Below are 16,073 nucleotides of genomic sequence, written 5' to 3'. Positions count from 1 at the left end.
CTATTATTGTGTTACTGTCTATTTCTCCTTTTATATCTGTTAATTATTGCTTTATATATTTAGGTGATCCTATGTTGGGTGCATAGATATTTACAAGTGTTATATCTTCTTGTTGGATTCTTCCCTTGATCATTATGTAGTGCCCTTCTTTGTCTCTTGTTACAGTTTTTGTTTTAAAGTCTATTTTGTCTGAAATAAGTATTGCTACCCCAGCTTTCCTTTCATTGCCATTTGCATAGAGTATCTTTTTCCATCCCTTCACTTTCAGTTTGTGTGAGTGTCTTTAGGTCTGAAGTGTGTCTCTTGTATGCAGCATATATATGGGTCTTGATTTTTAATCCATTCAGCCACCCCATGCCTTTTCATTGAAGTATTTAGTCCATTGACATTTAAAGTAGCTATTGATAAGTATGCACTTACTGCCACTTTTTTCCTGGATGTATTGGTAGTTCTTCTGTGTTCCTTTCTTCTTCTCTTGCTCTTTTCCCTTGTGGTTTGATGGCTTTCTTTAGTATGATGTTTGAGCTCTTTTCTCTTAGTTTTTTTTTGTGTATTTATTATAGGTTTCTGGTTTGTGATTACTATGAGGTTCATACATCATTACCTACAAATATAGCAATTTATATTAAGTTGATGGTCTCTTTAGTTTGACCTCTTTCTAAAAGCTCTACTCTTTTACTACCCTCCTCCCATGTTTTATGTTTTTGATATCATATCTAACCTCTTTTTTTGTGTGTTTGTATCCATTACTTTCTTCTCATGGAAATAGATAATTTTTCCTATTTGTGGTCTTCTATTTTCCCCTTAAATAAGTTCCTATAGCATTTCTTGTAAGACTGGTTTCTTGGTGATAAACACCTTTAATTTTTCCTTGTCTGGCAAACTCTTTATCTCTCCTTCCATTCTGAATGATAACCTTGCCAGGTAGAGTATTCTTGGCAGTAGGTTTTTTCCTTTCAGCACTTTGCATATATCATGCCACTCCCTTCTAGCCTGTGAGGTTTCTGCTGAGAAGTCACTGATAGCCTTATGGGGTTTCTTTTGTATATGATTTGTTGCCTTTCTCTTGTGGCTTTTAGGATTCTCTCTTTAATTCTGGACATTTTAATTATGATGTGTCTTGGTGTGGGCCTCTTTGGGTTTATCTTTTTTGGTGCTCTCTGTGATTCATGTACCTAGATATCTGTTTCCTTCCTTATGTTAGGAAAGTTTTCATCTATTATTTCTTCAAATAGATTCTCTGCCCCTTTGTCTCTCTCTTCTCCTTCTGGGACACATATAACATGGATGTTACTGCACTTGATGTTGTCCCAGAGGTCCCTTAGACTGTCCTCTTCTTTTTAATTCTTTTTTCTTTTATTTGTTCAGCTTGGGTGGTTTCCTCTAGTCTTTTGTCCAGCTTGCTGATCCGTTCTTCTGTATAATCTACTCTGCTTTTGTGTGTATGTGTGTTAGGAAGATCAGCCCTGTGCTAACATGTGCCAATCCTCCTCTTTTTTTGCTAAGGAAGACTGGCCCTGGGCTAACATCTGTGCCCATCTTCCTCCGCTTTATATGAGATGCCGCCACAGCATGGCTTGCCAAGCAGTGCGTTGGTGCATGCCCGGGATCTGAACTAGCCACCGCTGGGCCACCGCAGTGGAGCGCGCACACTTAACTACTTGCACCACTGGGCCAGCCCCTAATCTACTCTGCTTTTGAGTCCCTCTAGTGAATTTTTCATTTCCAGTATTGTATTCTTCATTTCTTATTGTTTCTTTTTTATATTTTCCAATTCTTTGTTGAAGTTCTCACTGAGTTCATCCATTCTTCTCCCAAGACCAGTGAGCATCCTTATGTCTCTTTGTTTGAACTCTTTGTCAGGTAGATTGCTCATTTTTGTTTCATGTAGTTCTTTTTCTGGCGTTTTATCCTGTTCTATTACTTGGAACATATTCCTTTGCCTCTTTCTCTGTGCTTCTATCTATGTACTAGGTAGGTCAGCTATGTCTCCTGATCTTGGAGAGGTGACCTTATATAAGTGATGCCTTATGAGGCCCTGCAGTGTGCTTCCCTCTCATCACCAGTTCCAAATATTCCAAGAGTGACCTCATTTGGGTTACATCTGTCCCTTTATTGTGTTAGGGTTGCTCCTGATGTAGGTGCCCAGGGAGGCTGAGCTCTACCCCTGGCTGGTTGGTTGTAATGCTCAGCTTCATGTGGCTGCTATGTACTCTTCAGTCTCTTTATCAGGTGTGGGGAGCCCCAGCACAGTTGGCTTCAAGGTCTAAAGGCACATTCCTGTTGCAGTTTTTCTTTTAAGTGAGTAGGCCCCCAGCATGGCTGGTTGTTAGGTTCAGAGGCTTACAATTGCTGTAGACCTCCAGCCTATAAGGCTCTTGTCAGCTCTCTCAGAATCGCAGCTGGTTGCGGCTGGCCCCAGGTATGGGAGCCCCAATTGTTTCAGACTTTTGGAAGGTGGGGTTGATCCCCTATGTGGCTGTTTGAGAAGAGCTAGTCTTCTTCAGCTGACAAGCCCTTCTGCCCACAGAGCCACACACACTGTCAACACAGTCCTATCCCCTATGTGCACCCTGACCTCCTGAAGCAGACCTCGTTGCCCCATGGCAGAGGCCCCACACACTCCACCTGCTCCTTGCGCATGCCTTGACCCACAGAGTTGGACCCACTCACACAGCTGCAGAAATCCCAGGCACCTAGCCTATGTAGGCCCACAAGTGGCCTGAGGGCTGCTTGTTTGGTGGGGCCAGTCCCTAGGGCAGGCTGCCTGCCCTGGCTGAGCTGGATTAAGTCAGTGCTCCTGTTGGTGGAGGTGGACCCTAGGCTGAGAGACCAGGGGAAGAACTCCAACGGCATCTGACTGCAACTGTGTCAGCACGCCTGTACCAGGTCACAACAATGGCTGCCACCAATGTCTCAGTCCCCAGAGAGGTCTCACCTCTCACCGAGATGCACCCAGGGCCTATGAGGTGAGTCTCTTTTCACCAAAGGACTGTGCACCTTTCTTTCTGTGGTTTTAGGGTTGCTTTCCAAAATGGGTGAATTTGTGTGCGGGCCTGGCATTTTTTTTTTTCTTATGTCTGATAGCATTTCTAGGGGTATTCTCCATTGTTGTTTGTAGCCAGAAAGGCCAGATATTATAACACTCATCTCAGTTGTGCTGGGTCCAGAAAATCCTTACAGTGGCAACACTCCCCCACTCAGGTCCCCCACTCCTCCAGGGAAGGCTGCATACCTTTGGGTTTCTCCCAGCTGGCCGTGAAGTGCCACAGCTTGTGAGGGTGGATTTTTTTCTCTCCAGAAAGGAATTTCTGTGTCTTCCACCTCAGTCAGGACTGTTGCGTGTTGCAGGGGTTCGTCTTATCCAGTTTTCAGTTCTCTCTCAGGGGTAATTGTTCCAAGAGTAGTTGGAAGTCTGTTGTGTCCATGGGAGGAGATGAGTTCAGAGTCCGCCTATGTCGCCATCCTGTCATCAATCCCTGATTTTCATTTTCAGCGAAAGATGATCCAAAATAAATATAACCTGTGTTTCCCAAAGCATTCTAACAAACGGAAAAAGTATTCTTAAGAATGAAGATGTCACACTTCACTTTTAAACTCAAAGGTCATCTTTTGGGTGTAAAAGAGGAAAGAACTACAGAGAGCGCGCAAACTGGGAAAAAGTTGTTAGTTCAGGTCTCCTAACAGGTGGAGGGATTTGCCTCAGATGAAAATAGAAATAGAAAGGATATATATTAATATGAAAGTCTAAAAATAAAGTGACACACATTTCAAATTGCTGGTTTTTGACTGTACATTGATAAAAGTCATCACAGAGTATAGACATTTTAAGAATCACAATTTAAGTGAGTGATTTCCTGAAACAAAATTGTATCAGGGACTACGCTTACCATGTTCTTTCATCTTGACCAATAATTTTTAACTTATCAGCACATATATTTTGATTCTGAAGCAACGGGAAAGACACGGACTATTTTAAGAGAAATGTTAGCATTTACTCAAAATTATAGACTCATTAAAACTGTGCTGGTTGCATTAACTCTATATTTCTGGCCGGTGCCAGATCTAGTCACCACCAAGGCAAGAGGGACTTGATTTGGTTCACTGTCCTAAGTGCTTCTGACCTCCTTCAGGGGGCTGGATCCCTTTCACAGTGTCAGCCACCCCTCCCCCACTCCAATTATCTGCTACTCATTCAGTGAAAGAGTGGAGTGAGTGGATGCTGGGGAGGCATCCAGGATATGCATATTAGAAAAAAATCTCAGAAAAGAAATTCATTAAATATTTTGTGAGTTTTCATTCTTCGTCAAATGTTGTTCTAATTTTTTTTTGATCTTGGGTTGGAAGTTGAAAGTCAAGTAAAGAAGACTTTACAGTTCCTCTATTCTAAGAAGACTGAGTGGCATGGGGAAAAAAGGCCCTTGCAAAAACTGATTTTACCTCTCAGTAATACTGTAGCAATATACAAATGATTTGTTTAAATAAGCAACTTCTTGAGTCACTTAAAGACATTGATTGCAAAAGAAAATCAGAGTCTCTGGAATTTCTGTTCCATAAACAATTTTCTAAAAGGAATCCTGTTGTGGTAATAAAGAATTGAACCATTTACTTCCCAAGTAAATTAAGAATAAATTAAGATATGGGTGCTGTTTTCAGTTTTGTTTTTTTTTTAATGAAACTTGTTCATGTTATAGTTTACTTCCTGCATGTATATCATTTAGGAAAAAGTTAATGAACTATACAAGTGTCTGAAAGACCAGATTTGTAAAGAATTGAGGAGACACTTAGGATGTATTTTTCACTAATTAAAAATCACTCCTTTCTTAGGGAAAAATTGAAGTTTTTTTTTTTTCATCCCAGTGGGGCAAATATTTAAGGACAATAAGAGAATTAAAAAAAAAAATCAAAGGAATTCATAAATTTCTTTGCCTTATTATTTTGCCTTCTAAACACAACATCAAAATAATATTTAATGTTACTGGAATTGGAATGTCTTTCAACTCTGGAAATTTCATGTCCAAGCAATCCTCAGGCACAAGTAGCATATTGCTCTCTCATGTCAGCATTTATCTAGAGTAGCATGGGTGTGGGGGACACCATCTTCAGTTGGTTTCTCTGAAGGACCTTTAGCTGATCTTGTTCAAAACAAACAAACTAAAAACTTTTATTGAGCTAAGAAAAAAACTGTGTCACTTGGCAGAAAAAGAAATCCTTAAGAATTTATCAAATATTTTGCAATCACCACCACAATGCCAAATTTATATTGTCTTTCTCAAATCCAAATTCTAAAAGTGAAAAACATATAGTTTGACAGAAGAATTCTTTTTTGGGTAGCCTCTCAATCTAGTTATACTTAATCTTCTATGGCAACACTGCAAATCTTCCTAAATTTTAGGTGCAGGATAAATATGACTGCGTTTAGACACTAGACTCACCAGGGAAAATTCAGTTATCCAGGGATTTTAAATATGACTGTTACATAAATGGGCTTCAGGGGTAATATGAACCCCTAGAAAATTTATGTACTCACATGAAAGAGAAAATACGAATCTTCATGGTTAAAGAGTCTGGAGCTTTCATCAGATTAGCAGGGGTATGTGTGAGCCAAACAAATCTGATTTAATCATTTGATCTTCATTAATTTCATTTGCTTTCCCTTAAAAAGTTAATACTCCTGGTGGAAGTCTTCTGTGATTTCAGAAATGGAGTGCTTGCCATCCAAGGTAAGTTATTTATTCCCAGGAGGTAGAGGTAAATCAGATTGGCAGAAAAATATTATCAAGGTTGCATAATCCTTTTAGAGCAAACAGGCATTATCAAGACACTAAGGGAAAATTCACATTGGACACATGAAAGACACTGGTGACTAGCAGTTAGTGACATGCTAACCACTAGTTCAGGGCATGCTCTAGATGGAGGAAATGTTGCATGCAGGAAGTATTAGTGGCTTGAACTACTTCACTACTTATAGCTATGTGAGCTCTAGAAAATTACGTATAACGGTAAATGTATTTGTGAGAATCATGATAGTATAAGGATGGAGCATGAGTTCACCACATTGGATTTGTCATGAGCCCAATATTGAAACCGAGCACAAAGAGGTTAAAAAGTCTTCCCTGGGCTAGAAGAAGAGAGCAAAAACTTGGAGATAAGCTTTGCTAACTGCAGCTGTGCATATTCAGCATAATCAACTGTTGTTTAAAACTAACCAGGTCTCTCTGCCCCTCCTTAGTATATGAGTGAGCTGTCTCTCCCAGGAAGTCAAGGTCCAGACATCAAGATTCAGCCTCACAAGGCCAAACGCAGGCTGAAGATGAAAACTTTCCCAGAAAAGTCCAGACAGTCAAGGGAAAGAAATTCAGTCTTCAAGGTCAAATGCAGACTGATGGGAAGGTGCCAGCTAGCATGTCCACATGCCCCACCTCCCTTACCTAAAACCCCAGCACATGCTCCCCCTCGCAACCTTTAAAACCCCTTGCCTCCCATCATTCGGGGAGACGGGACAAATTTGAGAGCTCTCGTCTCCCGGCTGACATCACCCGAAATAAAAACTCTTTCCTTGTCATAAGCCTGGCGTTCCAGTTTTTGTTTGGCCCTTTTTGTGTGGCGGGTAAAGAACCTGAGTATATTCCAGTAACAATATTGGGCACAGAATCACAGTAGCATTGGGGCAAAGCCATGACTTTGGAAGTCTCTCGAACTTGACTTCATGACCTAATTGCCTGTGAATGTTCCAACTAAAATCTATGGATAAAATTTAAATCAGTGGGGATAACTATAGTCTTCGTTTCATTTCATCTTCTGAGCAACAATATTTAGCAAAAACAGACACATGCAAATGCCAGATTTAGTCATCTACCTTGTCCATTAAATCTGAATGGCTCCCTTATGCTCAAAAATCTCACTAAAATAAAAATCTTCTGAATTTTATCTTCCAGACTCGTCCATTGGACATTCCTTTGAAAATACTCCAAAGAGAGGATATCTCCCATAAAGGTATGCTTTTCACAACATTGTCCCACTTGTTGGAATTTAATTTATCCTTTATCTGTTGCCTTTAGGATCCTTAATATTTATCTGTTGACTGTTTCAACAGTTTTGTACCCGGGTTAAGGAAAATATCAAGGCTGAAGACAAGCCTGTATCTTCTAATTTTAAGAGTTTTTAGTCTTGTGTGAATTTAAATCCTTACTACTTCTGTTTCACTCTAAGACCTGAATACCTTATGCCAATTCTCACCTCTTTCAGATTGTGCCTGGCAATCTCTCTCCCTCTATTTGTTATCTGTTTTTCTTTTACTCCTTTGTTCTCCATCCCACTCCACTGGTGTCATAACCCTAATCCATAAAGTGAGGTTATTACTGCATGTTGAATAAGAGGAAAACTCTTTAGTGAATTATACCTTCCTAGAAGGCTCCAGTTTTCAGCAAATTTTTCTACATTATCAGGTAACCTTGTTGTTGGCTATGAATTTCTGATAAAGTTTTTACAAAACTGTGAATTAGAAGAAGATGTTCAAATGCATTGGAGGTGACAGCAAAGAGAAAAAGAAATGGCAGGAAGGAATGACGTGCCTCAAGCTACTTGACTAGGTTGGTCTGTCTCTACAAGAGGATTTGCAAGATAGTTGGGGTGGGGTTAAGGAGTAGAGACAGGATGTGAGAGACAAGATATTTTATTCTTGGTTTCTTGTATTTGCTAGGACCTACTTCAGGCTCCCAGCCTCTATCAATTGAATTGTCCATGTATATATTCACTCTTTCATGTATATATTTCTAAATGTGTGGGTTCTAGTCTCAAATATCACTGAGTCAGGAAAAACTGACGCTTGCCATTTTCCCCACAGGGCTTGTTTTCTTTGAAGGGCCAAATTTAAAACTGGAGATTCAGGAGGCAGAAAAGAAATCCCTGGTTTCTGAGAGTGACCAGCATGGAGGGTGTGAATAGAGAACAAAGACACTAAGGAAAACTCTCCACCATGCTAGAAAAGTGGTAAGGCCAATGGCAACTTGTGAATGAGATTTATCTCTCAAAATGGACATCTGTCTTTATGTCAGAGGCCTCCTTGAATGGAGGATTGCTCTCAACTTGGTAACACTAGAAGTAAAAGATAGTGGTTTCTAATACTTGAAATGTGCCAAAGTTCTACTAACCTGGAGACTACACAACATGAAAATTTTACAGTGATTAAAAAATAGACAATGGAATAATACAACTTTTTAACTTCTAAATTAAATAAGATTGAATAATAAATATAATTTAAATGTATTTTTTATGTGTGTCTGAGGAATATTAGCCCTGAGCTAACGTCTGTTGCCAATTCTCCTCTTTTTTGCTGAGGAAGATTGGCCCTGGGCTAACATCCATGCCCATCTTCCTCTACTTTATATGGGACGCCACCACAGCATGGCTTGATAAGTGGTGCATCAGTCCACACCCAGGATCTGAACCCGCAAAACTGGGGCCGCCCAAGCAGAGGGCATGAACTTAACTGCTATGCCACCGGGCTGGCCCCTAATTGTATTTTAATTAAGGTAATCTTGTACTATTAAAGAAGAGGAGACTTCTCAAAATGTATGAAGCCATGGAAGAAATGAAGAGCTGTGTGAGTACTCTGTCTCAATCTGCCCCATATCACTGAATACTCTTTCTTCCCGAGACCTTTATTTGCTTCTTGGCAATGCTTATTTGGCTTGACCAGCAGCTATGGCCTTAGGTTCACATTAAAAATGAAACCCATGAGACACCATAGGCTTCATCCTGCCCAAATTTCCTTCCTTTATGAAAATATACTGGACAGGAAAAAACACAGCATTTTTTGGAACAACACAGCAGAGTTATCCCAGGATAACATTCTGATGACCCCAAATCATGTAGCACATGGGACACATGTGGTCTTGAGGTCATGGTAGGTGGGGTTGAGTTGGCTCAGACCACCTCAGCTCACAGCAGCCACCAGATGTTGGTACTTTACGTGTTTATGCTTTGATTGTCACATACCCTCCCCTGACCCCCATCCCAGGCATATGTGACTAGCTCTCCTTCTCTAGTGTCTATACCACATCACCACAGCTTACTCCTTATTCAATGAACTTGACAACGAGTACAGAGTAACCTCATCCAGATTCTCATTTATCCTGGATCTGATGTACCGTTATAAATTATTTAACTTGATGTTTCAAAGAGGATTTGAACAAAGGTAAAGTCCTCAGTCGTCCTCGAGGCTGGAAGGCAGGTCATGAACCAGCTGCTCCACCTTTTGTTTTCCTTCTGCTTCTCCTGCTCTGCTTGCTCCTTCTCCTCGTCCTTCCCTCTGTCACTCTGTATCTGTGTCTCTGTCTCAGTTTCAAACTCCTACTTTTTTCCTTTCTTAGAATTGCAACGTGAAAGTTTTCTCACAAATCTTAACCTTACTCCATTGAGTTGTCTAGAATACCATGAGAATTCATAGAGTATATTCTTCAGGCCATTTATGAAAATATCTCTTTCCATGTGTTGGGTCTGAAATATCTATATTATCCAACCTTCAGCTGCACATAAATACACTGAAATTTTTGTACAATTAATTTAAACTTTTTAAAAATTTTCTTTCAGTAAGAAATTGTTTAAAAAATGCTGCACTCTCTGAAGTAACCACTGTTTTCAAAGATCAGCCAATGAATATCTCAGCAGTTTTTTTTTAGTGATGCATAGTTCACGAATTACTAATAGATTTACTTTTCTTACAAATGTTGAAATATTTTGAATGTATTGTAATGTCTTACACAGTGGGCTCTATGGTTGTCGTCAGCACAGTTAGAAACGTGGGAGCAATATCTAAGAAATGCCTTTTGGAAGGAAAGCTTAAATTATCTGTAGAGAATCCAATGAAAATGATATAATAAATTATATTAAAAGATGTCTGGATATTGAACTATTTCTTGCATTCTGTAAATAAAACTTTAAAAAATATATTACTGCATTATATTTGCTAATATTTTACATAGAATTTTTGTGTCTGTACTCATATAATTTATTCTTTTTTAGAACCATCTCTCTGGATTTTGGCGCTAGAGTCAGTCTGCCCCCATAAAACCAAGCAGGGATCTTAGAATATTTTAAATACTCTTGGAATTCTCTAGTTCTCTAAAGGTTCGATAGACCTCAGGTATGAAGCTATATCTTGGGGACTTTATTAATAATAGGATTTTAATAACCTTTCTAATTTTTTCTATTGTATTTCATTTTCTCAACCTTTCTGTTCTTCTTGGGTCAATTTAGTCGTTTAACTTGTGCTAGAAAAACTATCTACTTCCTATCTGGTGTCAAATTTTTCATCTTTGTATTCACTATAATAATTCCTCATAAGGGCAACCATATAATGGATTGTCTAACCTAAACCTTTGGAGAACAATGGCCACCATTAATAATCATACAGTGACAACTAGCATAAGACAGTGATAGTACAGGCCAACTAAGATGTTAAGGTCTCCTTACTTATAAATTTTTCATTGCTTCTACAGGCATAAGTTATGTGTCCTTTCTTATTCAAAAGTTATGTATATTTTTCTCTCTCTTCCTTATAAAGTTTTGTGATGTTAGTTTTTACATTTCTATTTTTAAAAAACCAGCTTTTGGATTTTACTCCTTTTTTAAATTGTAGTAAAATACATATAAAATTTACCATCTTGACCATTTTTAAGCACACAGTTCAGTAGTATTAAGTAAATTCACATTATTGTGTGATCATTGTCACCATCCATCTCCAGAATTCTTTTTATCTTTCAAAATTGAAACTCTGTAGCCATTAAATAATAACTCATCATTTTCTCCCTTCTCCTAGTCCCTGGCAATCACCATTTTACTTTCTATTTCTATGAATTTGACTACTTTGTGTGCCTCATATAAATGGGATCATGGTATTTGTCTTTTTATGACTGGCTCTCACTTAGCCTAATGTTGTCAGGGTTCATCCATATTGTAGCGTATATCAGAACTTCCTTCCTTTTTAAGGCTGAATAATATTCCATTATACGTATAACACATTTTGTTTACCTACTCACCCGTGGGTGAACATTTGGGACCCTTCCACGTTTTGACTATTGAAAATAATGCTGCTATGAAAGTGGGTGTACAAATATCTCTTTGAGATCTTGATTTCAATGGTTTTGGATGTACTCAGAAGTGGAATTGCTGCATGACATGGTAATTCTATTTTTAATTTTCTGAGAAATCACCATATAATTTTCCATAGCAACTGCACTATTTTACATTCCCGCTAACAGTGCACAAGAGTTCCAATTTCTCCACATCCTCACCAACACATTTGTTATTTTATTTTATTTTTTTAATAGCAGTCATCCTAAGGGGTGTGAGGTGGTACCTCATTGTGATTTTGATTTGCATTTCTGTAAGGATTAGTGATGTTGAGCATCTTTTCATGTGCTTGTTTACCATTTGTATATTATTTTTGGAGAAATATCTATTCAAGTCCTTTGCCCATTTATTTGTTTTTTGTGGAGAATTTTGTTCTTTTGTTTAGTTTGGTGTTCTATCTTATTTATTTTAGCTTTCATATTTAACATTTTTTAATTCCTTAAAATGGGAACTATTTTAATGAAACTAATAAAATAATAACTAATTTATTATTTAATAAACTAATAATATATTAATAAACTATTTTATTAACAGTTTTCTTGATGAGCATGTTTAAGATTACAAACATTCCTTGGAAGAAAACTTTTGCTCTTCTTCCCTGTCGATTTTGGTATAAAATGTTAAGTCATTTTCATTGCATTTTAAACATTTTGTAACTCAGTTTTGATTATTAGTTTTCCAAAGATTATCTACAAATGTATTTCTTAGTCTCTATAGCAAGTGATTGCTTGCTTGTGTGATTTTTTTGTTTGTTTTTGGATCAGGGAACAAAATCTTTTGATTTTTTTCTATTATACTTATTATGATCAGAGAATGTGGACAGTAAAATCAATACTTTATAAAATATGTTAAAATTTTATTTGTGACCACATACATGTTCATTGTTTGTAAATATATGCTCATTAAGGAATATGTGAATATGGGCTTGTTTAAACTTCTTTTAAATTAAATTTGTTGCTCATATCATTGACTTTTTCTATGTGCTTACTCAATGCTGTAACTATTTTTAGTAACTTCCCCTTGTGTTTCTAATGCTCTTTTAATGTTTATATATTTATCTTTTCTGATGTAGTATAAATTACACCTTTTATTGCTGTGTTTATGTAATGCTGCTCATTAACCAATTTACTCTTTTTAACATTAAATAACATCTTGTACACTGTTGATCTCACAACTCCTAATTTGTTTGGGTACATTTTCCTGTTCCCTCTTCATTTTGCCCATTCTTTTACTTTTGACTTCCTTTAACATCTTGTTTTAAATGTTTCTTGTAAATTGTATCAAGTTGAGTGCTTTTTTTTTTTTTAACCCAATCTAATAGTCTGCTTGAGAAAATTCAGTCTGTTTATATTGTGTAATGACTAATGTAATTGATATTATCTCTGCTCCACTTCATATAAATCATTTAATTACTTCATTGTAGGAACATCATAGTATAAGTAGTACAAGCACAGACCCTGGAACCACACTACCTTGGCTAAAATGTCCACCCTACCACTTGCAGTCTGGGCACATTATTTAATATCCTTTGCTGCAATTTTCTCATCTGTAAAATACGTAGTACCTCCCTTAAGGGGTTTTGGTGAGAATTAAATGAGTTAACATAGTAAAGTACTCTATAGCTTTTGGCTGTCCTTATTTGCTTTTGCCTTCTTTTCTATATTTTGCTAATTTGACCAACAACTCCTATTTCTTCTTTTTTCACCTGGGGCCCCCCCATTTTATTCTCCTATTAATTGTTGTGTTGGATTTCACAAGTTTCAGAATAATGTATTTAAAACAAAACCTAAATATTTCCCTATATCCAGACATTCCATTTCCCATCTCATAAAATGCACATTTTTGAACAATTACATTTGCTCATTCTGCACTGTTCCTTGATATACATGCTCAGATCCAAACTTTGAAATGCTTTTCCTGCCTTTCTCTCCATCAACCAATATGTAGGCTTTGCTTATGGTTAAAAACTAACATACGAATTTTCCTTACTGTATACCACCTATATTTTAAGAATTCTTAGTTTTAACTTATATTACATATCCACAAACTGCTTATACTATCTATTTAAATTTAAATATATATATATTTGTGTGTTTATATACTTAAATTCTAAAGACATATATGTCTGTTGCCCATCCTGGTTTCTTTATTTCTTCTATCTTGAGGTTTCTATTCTGGTTTATTTATAATTTGGCTAGAGTCCTTTTAAAGAATTTTTTTTATCAGACAGGTTGATACATATTTTCCCACAGCACTGGTTTCCTAAGTTCAAATATTTGGAAGGTCTCACCAGAGTCAATGGAATACATTCATGTAAGACCATATTTAATGGCAATATACACTGCAGCAAGTGAAACAGAGTGCAGGCAAGCATTGGGAGTCCAAGAGTTATCTCTTGTGAAAGTTCCCTGGGGTCCTTTATTTGCATATTGACCATGCTCTGTCTCCAGATTGAACCACCAAGATCTGTTCAGAGAATGTTAGCTTCAGGATAGCTCAAAGCGTAAGTTCCCAGAGATGTTTTTACATCGTCTGGCCACATAGTCAAGCCATATTTTTAACAGGTTAGTCTAGTTGATAGCCACCTGAACAAATTGACCCTGGGGCTCAACAGGGGTGTTTCAGACTTTTAATAGCTCATCCTATATCCCACTGCCTTATCTTGGCCAAGAATCAAACCAGACATCCAGACATCTCCAGAAATAAAGACAGAACTCTTCCAGTTCAGTCCAGCTGTAAATCAGCTCTATTCTCCACACCTATTTGCATTTCTTTGAAAATATTTCTTTCCTCCTGGCTGGTAACTGGTAACCTACCTAGACATACCTTTCTTGAGTTGCACAACTATTCTCCTAGTAGTCTGTGCAGATCTGCACTGTCATCTTCTTCCAGAATTGCAAGGGAAAAGCCTGGTTCCTTTCCTTTGTACATTACTTTTTACTTCTGACTCACCATTTGTAAGAATTTTCTCTTTAGTACCGCAGTTCAGATCTTTTGCTAAGGGATGTATAGTTCTAAGTTTTTTTTCTCATTGATTCTACTGGAACTTCTGAGTCTTTTAAATCTATAGGCCCAAGGAATTTTGTTTTTTTGTCAGCTCACAAAAATATCCTTCTAACACTTGTTTTATTGTTTACTCCCTCTTTATGTCTTTTTATCTCCTACAGCTCCTACTATTCTCTGTTACGCTGGTCCTCAAGCTTTCTTCTTGACAGAGAGAGACAGTCATGCATCAGTTTTTTTCAACCCTGTTATTGAGCATGCTCACTATTCAATCTAGATCTTGTTTGATTGTTGGTTCCAGCAATTGTTTGTCTCTGGAGGGTTAAACCAGTTGACATGAGTATAGAGGGGAAGCAGGAGGCCGGCAAGCCATCTTCCCAGGATTCACTTGAATTCATGTGCTGAAAAAGTGAAGAAAATGGTGCCTTCCTCAGTTCTCAAAGAGTCTATAGATTTTTTAGGAAATCTATCAGCTAATGCACTGAAGCCACTGCTACAAATCATCCAACTTTATGCTTTTTAACTTTGACCTAAAAGGCCTTAGGATCTTATTTACTTTTTCGCCAAAATTCTCTTCTAGAGGAGAGGATATAACTTTTCAAAGAGAACTTTCAAACTAGAAAGATAATATGCCAGCAATGTTGGATCTTAAGGAAAATGTTATTAGAGGGTCACGAGAGGTGGAATAAACACACTGTTTCCTATCTGAAGCCATTTTCATATTTTTACTAGTTTCCTTCATAAAGAGAGTTTAGTTTCAGAAATAAAGTATACTTTTACCTTGCAATGTAAACTTATTTTCCAGCAGTAAGACAGATCAGTCACTCTGCAAAACTCTCCTGGTACAAAACACCTACAAATGAAGGAAAGAATACTTTTAAAAATGAATTAAACACATAGCTGTAATACTAGGAAAATAAGTAATAATTATAAGTTTAGAGGCTTAAAACAATAAAATAGGAAGAACCCATTGTATTCAGAGAAAACAAGCTATTGTCCAGACTCGAGTTCTGTGAAGAACTGGAGACCAGTGTAGATCCAAGAGCCCTTTTACTTCCCGTACCAAGGCGTCCCTTAAACTCCACCAGGAAGTAAGACGTCATCTGGGGGAGACAACAAGGAAGAGGAAGAATCCTGACTCAGTATTAAGATCTTCTCCCAGAAGACAGCATCTTAAACAAAGAAGATTAGTAAATTCAGAGAAGCCGGGATTCTGCTAACTGGCAAGTTTAACTTCCTCCCTCCAAATGCCCCTCCTCTCTTGCTAAGGATCAGGATTAAAAAATCAGAAATATTATTATGTAGCTTAAAGAATATAAATAAATTGTTTGGAATAGATTTTTCTAAATATCTTCTGAGCTTCTTAAAAAAAAAGTTATCTTGCATCATTTAGATTCACTTTTAGAAGTCTGGGTGAGGACATATACTTACACGAATTAGGTTTTCAACAGCTCATTAAATGCGATTCAGTATTAATTTGACCATAAACCATTTCTCTTACACTACTGATATATTTTATTTATATATGAATAATATATTATGATATCACTCAAGAATCAGAAATATTATAATAATTTTGGCATCCTGGCATCAGAGGTCTGTATTTCATCTCTAGTGAGGGAGGTGGGGACAATCTCTGGTGAGGGAAGTTGGGCTCAGTCTCTTGCCAAAACCTGCTGCCAGGTACGAGGTCTCTAGGTTCCCACTCCTGGACATCCAGGGTGGCTTTCGCCACGTGCACACGTGTTCTCACGGCAATAGCTACAAATCCCATTCTTCTACCACCACCTCTCTCATGGTTCCCACAGTCTCTAGGAAAAAAGCCTTCACCATTCCATTGGGAAGCCCTGGGCTCCCCCAAGCTGGGTCCTCCATCTCTGATATCCTGCAACAGAGAGCCCTGGTTGGAAAGTGCCTGGCACCAGGCTGACTTC

At 37.7% G+C, this 16,073-nt stretch overlaps 1 long non-coding RNA gene across 1 annotated transcript; it reads left to right on the top strand.

Moving 5' to 3' along the window:
* The first annotated feature begins 6,408 nt into the window (after positions 1 to 6,408).
* LOC131415787 (uncharacterized) lies at positions 6,409 to 15,585 on the top strand. Its single transcript, XR_009222510.1, has 3 exons — positions 6,409 to 6,610; positions 6,939 to 6,996; positions 14,304 to 15,585. It is a non-coding gene; the product is annotated as an uncharacterized LOC131415787 (long non-coding RNA).
* Positions 15,586 to 16,073: the final 488 nt, after the last annotated feature.

Source organism: Diceros bicornis, chromosome 17, assembly GCF_020826845.1.
Source record: "Diceros bicornis minor isolate mBicDic1 chromosome 17, mDicBic1.mat.cur, whole genome shotgun sequence".
In the NCBI taxonomy this organism is placed as follows: domain Eukaryota; kingdom Metazoa; phylum Chordata; class Mammalia; order Perissodactyla; family Rhinocerotidae; genus Diceros; species Diceros bicornis.
The sequence above is the reverse complement of the archived record's forward strand: the minus strand, read 5'-3'. Positions and strand labels throughout refer to the sequence as shown.